General features: G+C 41.0%; 1 protein-coding gene across 1 annotated transcript in view; it reads left to right on the top strand.

Annotated features, from left to right (window-relative positions):
- The window catches only part of cadps2 (Ca++-dependent secretion activator 2), a 194,711-nt gene that overhangs the window by 92,998 nt on the left and 85,430 nt on the right, over positions 1–16,283 (top strand). The window lies entirely within an intron of this gene.

Genomic DNA, 16,283 nt, shown 5'->3' with positions numbered 1-16,283 from the left:
GTATTAGGTCTGTCTTATTGTGTTGTCATGTTTAGTTTTCAGTGTTTCCTGTTTTATTCTGACAGTGTCGTGTGTTCTTTGGTCATTGTATTTAGTTTCACTCTCTCTTATGTTTGTCAGCTGTTCCCCCATGTCTCGCCATTTCCCCTGATCACCTCATGTCTGTATTTAAGCCTTTTGTTTTCTGCTTGCCTTTATCGGTTCGTCTGTTTATTTGACCTCAGTCTTAGTTACGGTTTTCGTTTGTTATGTTGACCTTAGCCTTAGTTTTTGTCTTTGCCTGTTTATTTTCTCCACAGTTATAGTTTTTGGTCTTAGTACCTCTTAGTGTTTTGCCAGTTTGTTTTGGTTTCCTGGTTTATCCCTGCCGTCATTTAAATAAAGCTTCAATTTTCTGTTTAACCTTACAACTCCTCGTCATCATCTGCTTTTGGGTCCTGTTTCCACACACATCGGCGCACCCCGCCGTGACAATTACAACAACTCTGCAAAGATGAATGAGTCAAAATTCCTCCACAGAGATTCATTGCTAGTTATCATAAGTCCTTCATTACAGTTGTTGCTTCTAATGGTGGCCGAACCAGTTATTAGCTGTAGGAGGCAATCACTTTTTCACTCAGAGCCATATAAGTTTGGATTTTTTTCCTCCTTAATCATAAACACCTTAATTTAGAAACTGCATTTTGTGTTTTGTGTTAGCGTTATCTAATATTTACATTTTTGCTGATCTGAAAGTGTGACAAAGATACAAAAATATAGGAAATCAGGAAGGGGGCAAACACTTTTTCACACTACCGTACACCAACATACGCACCAATATATCACTTCCAACTTTGACGAGTGGGAAGGGGAGTGGGCGGGTGTTCCTGCACCCTGCCAGGGCAGTGGTTGCCTGGTGGCTCGAGGGCCAGGCTGGCCGCGTCCCAGGGTCGCTGTTCGTTTAGTGGCGCAGTTCTCCCACAGTCTGTTTGACCTGCTCCCCTCAGGCAGGAGGCTCCGGTCCATTCGCACCAGAACCTCTCGCCATAAGAACAGTTTCTTCCCCTCTGCTGTCGGACACATGAACAATAACCGTATGACTGTTCCCACCACTAACACATGACCCTACGCTGTGTTCACTGCATCATTCCATGTTTGGCACTGATCACCACCTGCACTCATGTATATATCATGTATATATCTATCCACTTAGCACTTTTAATTCTTATTCTTATTTTTATATTTTTATGACAGTATGTTTGCACTGAAGCACCGCAGCAATTTCCTAATGTTGTAAACCTGCTCAACATTTGGCAATAAAACCCTTTCTCTGGCACCTGGGGATCGCTGTTGGCTTATGACGGGATGGATGGACTGTTGCAGAGTAGACTGCCTGTTGCCGCTGGTTCTCTGGAGCTGTTGTCTTTTGGTCGTGAGGGCTCCATCTGGAGCCTCCCTCCTCCTTCTGCTGGGATGGGCACACAGTTGTCATCCTGGGAGGGATTTATTGCAGCTTCTCTCTCTCTCATTTAAATCATGTATTTTTTTCACTGTGGATTCTGAAAACCTCATCCAGTGCATTGTTGGAATTAGGATTCCATATTTGAAGTAAAGCGTTGAAAAGAGCTCTGGTTTAGGAAGACCAAGCCACGAAAAAGTAGTACAAAAAGTCACACAAACACACAAATATGTATTTTATCATGGGTATTGTGCTTGCTTTAGGATGACCCACATTTATTTATGATATAATGCAAAATCTTTATAATAAAACAAAAACAAAAATTGATGTTGTCATGAGGTGATGGATCTGACCATCAGCTGTGCTTTTCTATAACCACCCACCCCCACACCACCCCTTTATTGGGTTATATATAAAGGGGCCTGTAAAAGTGTGCACTGAACTAGACAACATTTGAAGCGCAGTAATTTACCTTCAATTCTAAAAAAAAAAAGTTTATCATTAGACATTAAAAACTCTTTGTATCACATCACCATACTTTTGGAGGATGAAGACGCAGGTGTCCTCACCTCCCTTTGAACCTGTCTGAGCATCCTGCTGCTAAATTAACTTTGTGTTATGCTTCTATCATTATAGATCCTAATGTAATTACTTAGGTCTATGCTTGCACACGGTCCAGACTCTCACTCCTTTAATTCTGAAGCTTTCAAATTATTCAGTTATATTTGTACTAATTAGAGGAATCTGCATAAGAAAAACTAACAGGCTCCAGATTGTGTTGTATGGAGAGATAGACTGCCAGCCCTCCTGGGAAAAAATCCAAGTAGGAAAATGTTGGGAGGGATTTACCATGTCTATTTTCCATCTAGAGCTCTCTAGTGGATACATTTATAATGGTGACACTTTTTTTTAAATTACCTATAACACTAATTAACTTTTCAGCTGACATATATACTGTCATGGATGTTAGTAATTAACAAATATTAGCAGATAATACTGCTTAGAGTGAAATACTGTAGCACAAAGCTGTTGTTTATTCAAGTGTAGATCTGCATAAGAACCAAACCAATGAACTAAAAACCAAACCAAGGATTACTGTTGCTAATTATTGTATAAATAAATCTTTTTGATTTGTTTTTAGTATATTGTCGGTTGGAAGATATTACTGTATTCTATTCATGCAGACTGGAGCAGCCAGGGATCAAACCACCAACCTTGCAATGAGTAAATCACCTGCTCTGTCGTTGGGGCTACAGCCACCCTAAATATGTCAACAATATTTAAAACATTAGTTGAACAAAAATATGAGTATAGTTGCACTACCTGACAGTATTAATGTAATCTTTTATATTGAATTACATTTTTTTTACTACTGTAATTCATTATTATAAGGATATCCTAATAACTCCCTAAAAAGCCTTCGGTTGCATATTTCTCCTGTACTGGCTTCCCTTCATTGCCTTCCTGTTAAATCTAGAATTGAATTTAAAATCCTGCTCCTCACATACAAGGTCTTAAATAAGCAGGCCCCATCTTATCTTATTGACCTTGTAGTACCATATCACCCTATTAGAGCACTTTGCTCTCGCACTGCAGGCTTACTTGTAGTTCCTAGAGCAGGGCTGCCCAATCCCAGTCCTCGAGAGCTACTATCCTGCAGCTTTTAGATGCATCCCTACTCCAACACAGCTGAATCAAATGGTTTGATTACCTCTTCAGCATGCCATCATGTTTGGCAAAGGCCTGATAACAAGCCATTCATTTGATTCAGGTGTGTGGGAACAAGGATGCATCTAAAAGCTGCAGGACGGTAGCTCTCGAGGACCGGGATTGGGCACCCCTGTCCTAGAGTATTTAAAAGTAGAATGGGAGGGAGAGCCTTCAGCTTTCAGGCCCCTCTTCTGTGGAACCAGCTTCCAGTTTGGTTTTGGGAAACGGACACTCTCTACTTTTAATATTAGGCCTAAAACTTTCCTTTTTAGTAAGGCATATAGTCAGGGCTGGACCAGGTGACCCTGAATCCTCCCTTTGTTATGCTGTGTTAGGTCTAGGCTGCTTGGGGATTCCCATGATGCATTCGGTGTTTCTTCTTCAGTCACTTTTTTCACTCACTATGTGTTTATATACCTCTCTGCATTTAATTATTTTTATTAATAATCTCTGGCTCTCTTCCACAGTATGTCTTTGTCCTGTCTTCCTCCACTCACCCCCAGCCAGTCATGGCAGATTGTTGCCCCCTCCCTAAATCCATTTCTGCCAGAGGTTTTTTCCTATTAAAAGGGAGTTTTTACTTCCCACTGTCACCAAAGCGCTTGCTTACAGGGGGTCATATGATTGTTGAGTTTTTCTTTGTATCATTGTAGGGTCTTTACCTTACAATATAAAACAATTTGAGGCAACTGCTGCTGTGATTTGGTGGAACATAAAAAAACTGAATTGAATTGATAGCTCAGAGCGCTTTACAATGTTATAGAAAGAACCTGATAACTCCTTTTGAGCAAACACTTTGTAACCTTTTGATGAAGTTGGTACCTATTAACTGTGTGAAATCTTCACTCGTTTAGCGCTGTGCTCCAATAAACTTTCAATGATTCCTGACCCTTTAAAAATAAAAGTTGACAACGTTTATACCCAGTCATACACTCAGATGTAGTTCAGAATGAACATTTAACCATCTCTTTCGAGCAGGTTTGATGGTAGTAGTTACTGTATGTGCATTCTTGGTGAGATTAGCTAAACTGGAAGATTTCCTTGAACTGACTTCTCTAGTCTCCGAATGATGGAAATTACTATCTGTGGAGCCATACTAATGAACGTGTTACTTACTGTGAATGAAGGCTAAATTTGGGATGTACTAGTGGTTCTCAAACTTTTTACAATGAATACCACCTCATAAAATATGTGGCTCTTGAAGTACCAACATTAAAGTACAGTAGTGTATGCCTATTTAGCACCATATACAGCTTACATGAGACAATTTTATTTCTTTTATGAATGTTATTTATTTTAACTGTCATAAACAGGATGTGACAGTGAAAATAATAATAAAAACTGTAATGCATTAAAACATTTAGAACAGGTAGATTATCCGGTCTTTAAGTGAGGACATACAGTATGAATCCCGCTTCCGGGTCAAAGCTAGTCTGTCTTTATCAAGGCTGTTGTGTTTTTAACATGTTTTAATGCTTTGTATCTTGTTCTGTTTAATCTCAGTAAGACCCTAAAAATGAGGCAGTGATTACTGTCGGACTCTCTTGGTTTTTATTACCACTGTTCATTTTAAAGCTCAGTTTTTAAAACCTTACAATGTAACTAAAGCCCAGCCCATGCAGCAGTATATTAATGAATAATCTTGTATTGTGGATGGATTATCTCAGTTGTTCTCCTGACTGAAGCTTGATTCATTTACATCATCCCAACATGCGATTGCATTTGTCCTTAACCATCGGGAACCCTTGTGTTAGCTTTTATCGAGTGGCAAAGTTAGCGTTCATCCTCCAGCTTCACTGTGCTAATGTGTTTATATCAGGGGTCGACAACCTGCGGCTCCGGAGCCGCCTGTGGCTCTTTAGTCCTTATAGTGCGGCTCCGCGTGGTTTGGGAAAGTAGATTAGTAATAAACAAGTATTTAGTTGAAGTGTATTTTATTTATGTTCTTTTTTTAACTTGTAGTTCTAAATTGGAAGATTATTGTGATATTGAAATATAAAAATAAAATTATATTTTATTATTTTTTCATTGCTCAAAATAAGCGTCACACTCGCGGAAGCCAGTGTACCTGCCAAAATGCCGTGCATTTATCGAGACTTTCAACCCCAGGTAGGCCAATTGTGGGTCTTCGGATCCACATTATGTCAGCAGCTGTTCTCCACCGTGAACTATGTTAAAAACAAACACCGCTCATGCCTCACAGATGACAGCTTACAGTCCTGCTGTTCAGGGGGTTCGGAGGTTCGGGAGCAGAAATTCCATTGTACCACGGCAGACCTGACGATGTTTGCATGAACACGCTTTTCAGCATCTCTTTATTGACCACTTTTCACACATGGTTGCTGACGCATAGAGCCGGCTGTAGCTTTCAAAATGTGTTAATTACATAAATAAAATGTAATTTTCTCTGTAGCACTTCATGGATTTCATAAGCAACACACCTTAGTTGTTCACACAAAGAATAAAGGTAAAAAACAGTATATACAGTGTTATCTTCATTTTATATGTCAAAAAGTATTTGCGGCTCCCAGTGTTTTCTTTTGCATGGAAACTGGGTCCAAATGGCTCTTTGGGTCTTAAAGGTTGCTGACCCCTGGTTTATATTATACTAACCATAGCTGTGTAGCTAGCCATCACGTAGCACATCATTATATACCAGCTAGTCCAACTTCAGTAACCCTACAACATCACTTTAGTTTCCTGTCTTCATTTATGTCGGAAGTGATAGCAGAGCTGTACATTTTAACTTTTTAGAAATCCCTCAATCAGAACATGGTATATTAATTAATCTTAAAAAAGTTTTTGGGTGGGCTCCCTCTAGTGGTACGTGTTTGAGAACCACTGTTCTAGTTAATATAATTCTTTGTGTACTTCTCAGTTATTCTTTCAACTGCTCCTTTGAAGGATCATCTCAATCATCTGCCTCAATCTCACCCAATGCTTAGCACCCTCTTTTGTTATACCAGTCCTGTGCATGTCCTCCTTCACTCATGAATCTTCTCATTCGTTTTTTACTTTTCCCTGGCATCTCCATATTCAGCATCCTTTATGTATTGTGGCAGTAAGGACGGACCGCACCACCATAGTTCACACTTTTGACACACTTTAATCCTTGGTTGATGTTTCAACATACCTGCAGCTTTTCAGCTGCCAGCCATACATACACAATAACAACAACAAACTCAGGACCCAGTTAATTCTTTTTATGCAGTGAGGTGTGATTGCTGATGACGCTCCCTTGCGTCGGCTTCCCCTGCCGCCGCGCCACAAACCACACCTGCCACATACCCTCATTGCTCGACTGAGGCCAGGGAGGTCCGGCTGAATCTACTCCTTGCCAGTGGCCAATGGACCAGTGGCAGGGATGAATGGGATCTGGGAGTTGATCACGTATCCAGCGGCGGCACAGCAGGCACAACCCATGGCTCATGGGCAGCTTGCCAGGTGTCTGGTGCAGTAGGCGTGACATGAGACAGGGCTCACAGGTGGTTTGGCAGTTGTCGGTCCATCCGGTGCACTAATCTCCGGCTCGGCCAGAGCACGTCCCACCGGCGTGACAACTTCTGGCGAAGGCGTGGCAGGTTCCTCCTACATGCACTACACGCTGACCTCCGGAATGGCGTGGGGGTCGCCTCCATTCCCCATGCAGTCAAAGGACCCTGATGAGGCCGGCGGCGTTGTTGGCCAGGAACCAACTGGTCCTGCAGCTGTCAAGCTGTTCAAGTTGGCTTAAGGGTGAGTGCTGTACACCACATCCTGATTAAGTTCCGGATGAAGGCTCTTAGGGTGCTGTTGATCTTGTACAGTTCCAGGCATTTCAGGATCCAGGTGTGGGGCATCAAGTCAAAGGCCTTCTATTAGACAATCCAGGCAGTGCACACATTGGTCAATCTGGTCTTGCAGTCTTGAGCGACTGCTCTGTCTACCAGTAGCTGGTGTTTTGCTCCTCTGCCAATTCCTTTTATGTGCTCCGCTCATGTATTGAATCACGTTCCTGTTCATCTTAGCTGCTATGATGCCTGATAGGAGCTTCCATGTGGTACTGAGGCAGTTTATTCGCCGGTAGTTGGATGGGACTGGTCCCTTCTGGGATAAGGAGTGTCCAGCCTTCAGTTAGGTATTACGATTGTCTCTCGTCGACTAGCATCTGGTTCAGTGGTGCTGCCAGATGCTCATGGAATGCAGTCAGCTTCTTCAGCCAGTAAGCGTGAATCATGTCAGGGCCTAAGGTTGTCCAACCCCAACTCTTCATACTGGAGACCCATTCTTGGATGTCTGTGATGGTTATGCATTTCATCCTTCCCATATGCTCTTCCAGTATTGATCCATCTCTAGCTTTGATGGTGCTTTTCTCATACTGTTCCCCTGCCACTGGGAGTATACCTTAGATGGTTACATGGAGTAGAGCTGGCTTACCCTCTTGCCTTCTATCTCTCTGGTATACCTCTTCAAGTGGCTGGCCAGTGCTGTGAGTCTTTTCTTGGCAGTTTCCAAGGCTAGAAGTATGAGCAGCTTGCTGTACTTCTTAGGCAACTTCTTTATTGCACCTTTCTATGGTCTCATCCTCCATGAGGATACTGTTACTTGTGGCTGTTCACCTTGAAGACAAGCATGTCACTAAGCACTGCTGCCAAGCCCACCTCAGACATGAGCAAGAGACATAAATATGAAGCCATACCAACTCGAATGGTGCCCAGATTAACAAGGTTGACATCAAGTGTTGAGGAACCAGGACACCCTGATGAGAAGTGTGCTAATAGAACAAGATGGCATCGGTGAGCAAGACATGAAAATGAGGCACTTTTGGAATGCTACTATGTAACCATCAGCGCAAGGGGATACATTAATAGGATGGGAGCGCTGGGGGCAGTGACTCTCAAAATAGGCAAGTCAATCTTCACAGAACAGAGCTCAACTTATTACAGGTGGATTTTTTTTGAGACTTCTCCTTTCAGGCGCATGAGCATTTTGGATAAACTAGTCTTTGGTGGAAGGCTTGTCTCTGCTTATCTTCTCCATGGGTATGTCATCTGGACTAACTGCCTTCCAATTTCATTCTCTTCACAGCTGCCCTCAGTTCCTATTTACTAATCCTTCATGATTTGCTGTTTTCCATTGGTTCTTTTCTCTCTCTGTTTATTTCATAACCTTGTTAAAAGTACTCCTTCCAACTTCTCAACATATTCTTTTCAGTTGTTAGTACATTTCCATTTATTTTAATAACCCGGATCTGTTGCATATTCTTTCCAGCTCATTCTCTTTGACTAACAAATTGATAATGTCAGGGAGGTTAAAGTTGGACCCAGAAGGCAGACCTGGAGATGGTGAGATTATTTTTTATTAAGGATGTGGCAAGCTTGGCAAATGTGAAACTGGGAAGAGGGAGCCTCAACTGAGGGGAAAAAGTCAGATTCAGTTCTGCTTGTAGTTGCAAACAAATGAATTTTGAATGTGTGTGAATGTTAGATTGAAAACACTTACATAAGAAAAGCCTGGAAAAAATTCTTGAGAATGGGTGAATGAGGGAAGATGTATAAAGCCGCTTTCAGTGCTCAGTTAAAGTAGAAAAGTGCCATATAAGAACCAGTCCATTTACCAATCAGGTATGTGTCTCTGTGCACTGTACCTTGTAAAGTCTATGAATATAGCTTGCTACCAAAGCTAGTTAGCATTAGCTGGTAACTTCGAGACTTGAGCGTAGAATTCTAAGTGTTCACTTTTGGTTATAAAAACCCCCCCAAAAATGTCAGCATCAAAAATATTATCATAAGGATTTGTAATGTGTAGGTAATAGTCATTATGTCAATCTTTTATTTCCAGAAAGTGGGTTTATACACTATTCTGCATTTAATCATTTGTTATTATTAATCAGTGGCTCTCTTCCACATCATGTCTTTGTCCTGACTTCCTCCCATAACTCCCAACTTATTGTGGCAGATGGCCGTCCCTCCCGAGCCTGGTTCTGCTGGAGGTTTATTCCTGTTAAAAGGAAGTTTTTCCTTCCTACTGTCACGAAAGCACTTGCTCATAGGGGGTCATATGATTGTTAGGGCAATTGTTTTTGTGATTTGACATGAACTGAATTGAACTGAACTAAAGTGAATATTAATTCTGCATAATATTTCTCTAAAAGGATGTAAACTGTATGGAGTACTGCACATGTAAATTTTTGCCTAATTCCTCATTAAGAATAATTTAGAATACTTTGTAACCTGACTGCTTGAAAAATATCAAATATCAAAAATGTCACTAGGGTTGCCATAGAAACTGAACACATGCTTGGTTAACCTTTTAGCTGTTTAAAATGCTGAGGGTAGCTTGGGTAGTGGCATGAAATGTACAGCTATGGTGAATCTGGGACCAAGGATGACTTGAGCTAACTGGCAGATGGTTGTGTTCCTGACTTACTGCTTGCACATAATGGAAAAATCTTAAATGGACTGGTTCTTACATATAGCTTTACTACTCTGAGCACTCAAAGCGCTTTACACAACTTGCCTCATTCACCACTGACACAAGCACTTTTTTCTGTCCTCGTTCTATGTAAGTGCTTTCTATCTAACATTCATAGTGTGTGACTCACAGCCATCAAAAAGGAAGTTGGGGTTAATATCTTGCCCAAGGATATTTGGCATGCAGACTAGAGAAGATGGGGATCACAAACCACCAACTTTCCGATTAGTAGGTGACCTGCTCTACCACCTGAACTAAAGCCACCACAGGACATACTCCAAAGTTGGCTGTCAACATGAATGCTTCAGGAGCAACATTATGTGACCTGTTCTAGGGTGGGGGGCGGGGGACCTGCGCCCAGGTCTGGATTTGTTCTTGCTATAAAAGTGACCAAATCTTTATGTGTGTGTGGAAAAACGCTCCCCTAAGTGATTTCCAGAAATTAGTACTCAGACCCCAGGGTGTCTGCACACCAAATCACCTGCAGCAGAAGACACAAAAACACACACAGTCTGCCCAGATCCTGACAGCCAGATGCCATCATTTGATTTCAGCACATAAAGATGTAGCTTTGCTTTTTTTTAAGATTTAAAATTAAACTTTTCTTTTAGTTTGTGGATATCAGCTGTGTCACTGATAGCACACAAACTGAGATATCAAGTAGAAACAGGAAACAATATTACAGGCAGTTCGTGAACATTGGCCCAAAATACTCTTATAATTTTTAGTCCTCTCAGAAATTCAGCTTGAGTTAATGTTGCATTAAATCTGCCATTAATTATGTGTGAGGAAGCGGACACTTTTTAAACCTCGAGAGATGCGGTGGAATGTCTAACTTCACCCAAGCTTTTCCATCAGTGACTCTATGAAGTCTGGGTACTTGCGCATATAGGCACAAACAACATTAGGGACCCATTTCCTGACCCGGAGGCGCAGGGAAACAGCCCACCAAGGAAAACCCCAATGTGCATGTAGCGTACAAGTATACCTACCCCTGCCTGCCCCCTCTCACCTAGGGCAAATCCTGAGTTTAACAGAGTCCAACACCTCTCCAGGAAACTGGTTGCAGACTGTGTACTGTGGTGAGCCTGACTATAGCTAGTTGGTTAAGGCACCAGGTGATCCTGTCTCAGGCAGGGAGACGTGGATTCCTTAAATTTTTCCACTATTATTTTTTTTCCCTGTCAGAATCGCTCTTTGTCCTCTCTCACCCAGGAACAATTTTAGTGTTCTGTAAGCAATAATATATGATCTTAAAGCAGTATACCTACACTGTACATGCTGACCTTGTATCAAACTTCCACATAGACTAAACCTGTGTTCTGTTTATATTTATTCTTTACTGTCAAACTATTAAACACCACTGAGCGTGCAGCTGAGAGAATAAAAACTAAAACTGTCCTTTAAACATTAATTTAATGAAATCTTTGATTAAAATCTATCAGATGTCTGAATGATAGCATTGTCACATTGATAAGGCAGTTAACTTAGTCTGTATTTTTGTTGGCTTTCTTTCCAGGCTTCAGATAGACTAAACTTGATTAATATAGTAGCTGTTTTCCAGTCTTACTGACCAAACCCCTTAAAGTGCAAACTTTTAATGCTATGTTACTCTACAGTGCTTTTCTCTTTACCTCTCACACTCAGCTGCTTGGTCTCTGGCAGTTACCTTGCTGGTCGTATTACTTGTTTAACCTCTTCAGATTTTTCCCCATAGTATAGTTTCATCTTCCTTTGTAAAATCAGTCACTCTAATGCCAGTACATTTATTCATAATTGTGATTAGTCATTTCTGCTAACGTCACCCATTTTATGTGAATGTACAAGGGAAACCCTGGGGAAACTTAGTGAGTTGATAGCTAGCTTCATGTGACCGCTTGCCACTGTTAGGGTAAGTGAATCCAGATTGACTAATGATACCATGGGTATGCTGAACCAACTTTGTGGTACAGGCCTCAAGTAACATGTCAGTAATTGTGAGAAGAATCACTAAAACTAATAAATTCAGTGTGTAAACTCTTCTTGTTTTTTCTTGTAGACCTTCTATTGGGTCTGTTTGGCTGAGCTGCTGTCATTTCAGCTTCACTTTGCTGTTGATAGGCATACGCAAGCATATCTACAGGTTACAGAAACTAAACAGTAGTGCTTAAATACCAGCCATGTCTTGCCTTTGTTTTGGATTCCCAGTGAGACAAAGACAGTGATATTTTTGATGAAGAATATGTAGAGCATGTAATTCTACATATGCCATGTAAATCTGCATGATGAAGTGACTACTCTTGTCTGGTGGGGTCAGAAGAATTCTTGGATTAAAAAATGGCCTAACTGGCCAAAAAGAAGTCAGCAAGACCCTGAGGTAAAAAATCCTTAGCATTTTACTCTCAGCTTTCCATCTGTAGTAAGGTGATGAAAAGCCAAGCTGTTCGCTACTTCAGAGCTGCCACACTGCTTTGACTCCTCATGGGTCATGTCATCCCTCAGAGGGGGTGGCGGACGTTGGCGCTCTGACATGGAGATAGGCAGCCACGGCTGATGGAGCTAACAAGGCAGTCGGCTCGTTAGCTGCTAATTGAGCTGTTAGTGCCAAGACTGGAGTGTGCCATCTGTTTGTCACAGAGGAACATCTTGTCGCTTAACGCCTGCCGACAAGACCCTCTCTCTCTCCTTCCGTGGTGCGATATTAATAGCTCAAGTCCACAGACGGAAAGAAAAATGAAGAAATTGAAGAAGTGACAAACAAACTGAGAGTTTGGGTGGGTGGGTTGGGGGTGAGGGGGCTCTGTCAGGTCCAGTTAAACCTGACAAGAAACAGCATGTCACTTAGACTCTAAATAAAAAAACTGGAAGTAGTTTTCATTTCAAATCCTTAAATGATCTTTCAAGCAGATTTTTTTTAAGTCAACATAAATAATTTCTTGCATCTTCTTTTGGAAAGATGTAAAAAAAAAAAAAAAAAAACCCTCTTTTTTGTGGTTTATGAATTGAATGGTGTTCATAGTGAATTTTCAAATTCAACCAATACTTTTAGGAGGCTCACTGTGAGTAGTAGTGGAGTAGAAGTTGCCCATTCTCACATCTAGCACCTAGCAGGAGAGGTTACCTCATATTCATTCTCACTACTCTAATTCCATACCAGGTATAAGATAAAAACATGTAGAAGCTGTTGGTGTAGTATATCCAAACTGCTGACCCTTAAGCATCCTTCATGCTACTTAGCTGCAGCTGTTGCATGGTGACATAAACAGGAAAAATATAGAACTGAAATGAATGGATCAGACAAATTGGATCAGCGCTTCCCTCCTGAAAGTACTCTGTTTGGCCTTGTTGAAGGTACTGCCTAGTGGGTTCAACCTTAGAGACCAAGCACCCACTTACACACTGTGTATTCTTTGAACTCTTTTCCAGAGACTTGACAAATAAATGGCTGCGTGTGGTGGCCAAACGTTCTGGAGCGGTTGAAGTTTGTGTACTACCATACATACCTTTTTGACTGTGTTATCTTTGAATATAACAAGTTTCAGTATAAAATGTCTTTGGAAATAGGGCTGGGCCATATTATACCGTTCACGGTAATACCAGTATAATGTTAGGCAACGATAGGAAAATAAAATATCGCGATAGAATATGAGTAAAACGCGCATGCGCAGTGCCTTTGTTTTCATACGCACATGGCTGATTGTTGAGTGAAACAGATGAACCAGAATTGGTTTGTGAAAATGGTGCAACTTCAGTGATGTGGAACTGGTTTGGTGTTTGTCCGTCAGATACACAACAAAGCACATTTTTTTGCAGAACATAGAATAGAATAGAATAGAATTGCCTTTATTGTCATTGTACAGAGTACAACGAAATTGGAGTGCCACTCCCTTGGTGCAAGATTCAATAATAAATATAATGTAAAATATAAAAAGTACAATAAAACAATCACAAGTATTCAAACAATAGTAAGCAGCATTAATATAATGACAGTATGAATAGCAGCATGATATAATGGCAGTGACGGTATGGTATAGCTAAGCAGGTTCAATTGTTTTTGTGCTTATTTACTACGGTGATAGCTCTGGGAAAGAAGCTATCCCTGAATCTGTTTGTCCTGGTTTTATGTGACCTGTACCGTCGGCCTGACAGTAATAGTTCAAACTGTTGATTGCTGGGGTGAGAGTGGTCCTTGATGATATTGCCAGCTCTGCTGAGGTACCGAGAGTTTGCAATGACCTCCAGGCTGGCCAGAGAGCAGCCAGTGATCTTCTGGGCTGTGTTGATGACCCTCTGCAGTACTTTCCTGTCCGCAGCTGAGCACCCTGCATACCATGTTGTTATGCCGTACGTTAGGATGCTCTCTATGGTGGCTCTGTAAAATGTCACCAGCAGCCTCTCCTCCAGGTTGTTCCTCCTGAGCACTCTCAGAAAGTGGAGATGTTGCTGGGCCTTTTTTACCACTGCCGTGGTATTTGCAGTCCAGGAGAGGTCATCAGAGATCTGCATGCCCAGAAACCTCATGGAGCGTACCCTCTCCACACAGTTCCCGTGAATGTAAAGTGGGGCCGGGTCTGCTCTGCCCTTCCTGAAGTCCAAGATAAGTTCTTTAGTTTTCATGGTGTTCAGTTGGAGGTTGTTAACTGAACACCACTCAGTCAGTCTGTTAACCTCATCTCTGTAGTCCGACTCATCCCCCCTTGAGATTGTGTTTGAGAGATGGGTAGGGGAGCAGTCATGCAAGCGGCCGTCGTTATTGTCGTATTTGTCGGACTAAGATGCTCTTAAATCTGGGAGTAATCTGGGTAACTCCGTATGCTTCAGGTCAAACAAACACTGCAGCATCACTGAGAGTTAAAAACTGTCTAAATTCTTTCATCTTTAATAAAACGATCAGCATTGCTGCTTTAGCAGGTGTAACTATGAAGTTTAACTTCCAGGCATCTATGAAAACAAAAGTTATTACCGGTACATTTAACGGAGTTAGAAGTTAGCAGGAAGCTAGCGGGAGTTAGCTCGCTAGTTTTGCTAGTTACCTAAGCATGATATTGCATGTTCTGACTGAGAGATTTCTGAAAAAATTCAAACGTACAGCTCTGCTATCACTTCCAACATAAATGAAGAGAGGAAACTAAATAGCAGTGACGTTTGTAGGGTTACTGAAGTTGGGCTAGCTGGTATATAATGATGTGCTACGTGATCGCTAGCGACACAGCTATGTTAGCATAACATACACAGTGAAGCTGGAGGACGAACACTAACACTTTTCCACTTATAAAAGTTAACGTTAAGGTTCCTGATAGTTAGAGACAAATGCAATCGCATGGCAGGATGCTGTAAACGGACCAAACTTCAGTCAGGAGAACAACTGAGATAATCCATCCACAATACGAGGTTAGTCATTAATATACTGCAACAACATGGGAATAGAGCAGCTGCCAGAGAATTCAACATTAATGAATCAATGGTACAGAAGTGGAGGAAGCAAGAAGAATGAGTTTAATAAAGTTTGATTTATCTGACTGCTTTGTTTCACTTAATGTGCCTTATAATCCTGTGCACCTTATGGTCCGAAAAATACGTACTGCACACTGCAGTTTAATGTTGCAAAGCACCTCTTTTTAACTTCAGTGGATATTATACATGGTTATGCTCAGGATATGTCAGCCCATTTCTACTGGAAATGCCTTTTGGTTAAACTTTCAGCAAGGAATTTGCATTTGCACTGTTAAATTTTTATATAGCTTTAATACACATAAAAACCAGCTTCTTGTTTAAGTGAAAATAAATGGAAGGTTGTCTTTTTGCGCTAGTAATGTTGTGGAGTTGTATTTTGTCTCGCATCAATTATATATCGTTATATTATTATATATATATATCGTTATCGCAAATTTTCAAATATATATCGTGATAAATATTTATGGCCATATCGCCCTGCTCTATTTGGAAAGACCATTCATTTCTGCCTTTTCTCATTTTACTTGATTTTTCTTTCAATATCAGTCACGTCTTAACACTGAATGTCAGCATAAATCTTTGCCTCTTTCGGCTTAATCACAACAATATGCAAATACGCAAACTCTACACAGACTGGAACCTTTTTTTTTTTAAATGAACAAATGAACATTGAAAAAAGTATTCTTCCCAAGTGAGTTACAGAATCATCAAGGCACGAATGCTATTTATTCTTAATTCACAAAAGATTCAGTGTATTTCAACCAGTGATCTCTCGCCTAGTTTTTCAAAGAGTCTTTGAAATCAAAGTATAAAGTCATGACATTTCTGTAACATTTTGTATCCTAAAGTGGCTGAGCTGGAAGAAAAACTATTTCACAGAAGCACAATCAAACAAAAGAACAACCTTCACTTTACAATTTCATGTATTTGAATTTTAGACAATATCACTTTATTTTATTAAAAGAAACATTTGATCTACCCACTGTCATTTTGCTATACAAACGGACTCTTTTGACTTTCAAATGACAGGTAATCCAGTACAGACGCAACCTGTGTTGAAGGTGAAACTGTTTCTCTCCTGGTTGTCTTCTCTCCTGAGTTGCTTGTTGCCTGGTGAAGAGCTGTGTGTGTGTGTGTGTGTGTGTGTGTGTGTGTGTGTGTGTGTGTGTGTGTGTGTGTGTGTGTGTGTGTGTGTGTGTGTTTTGGGGGGGGGGACTGTCAGCTCACTAGAGGCGCTAATTTGTTAATG

The sequence above is a fragment of the Diplotaxodon limnothrissa genome, linkage group LG7, assembly GCF_057381915.1.
Source record: "Diplotaxodon limnothrissa isolate DT_005_m linkage group LG7, D_limnothrissa_male_GT1.1, whole genome shotgun sequence".
Classification (NCBI taxonomy): domain Eukaryota; kingdom Metazoa; phylum Chordata; class Actinopteri; order Cichliformes; family Cichlidae; genus Diplotaxodon; species Diplotaxodon limnothrissa.
Note: the sequence above shows the minus strand (reverse complement) of the source record. Positions and strands in the feature narration are given on the sequence as shown.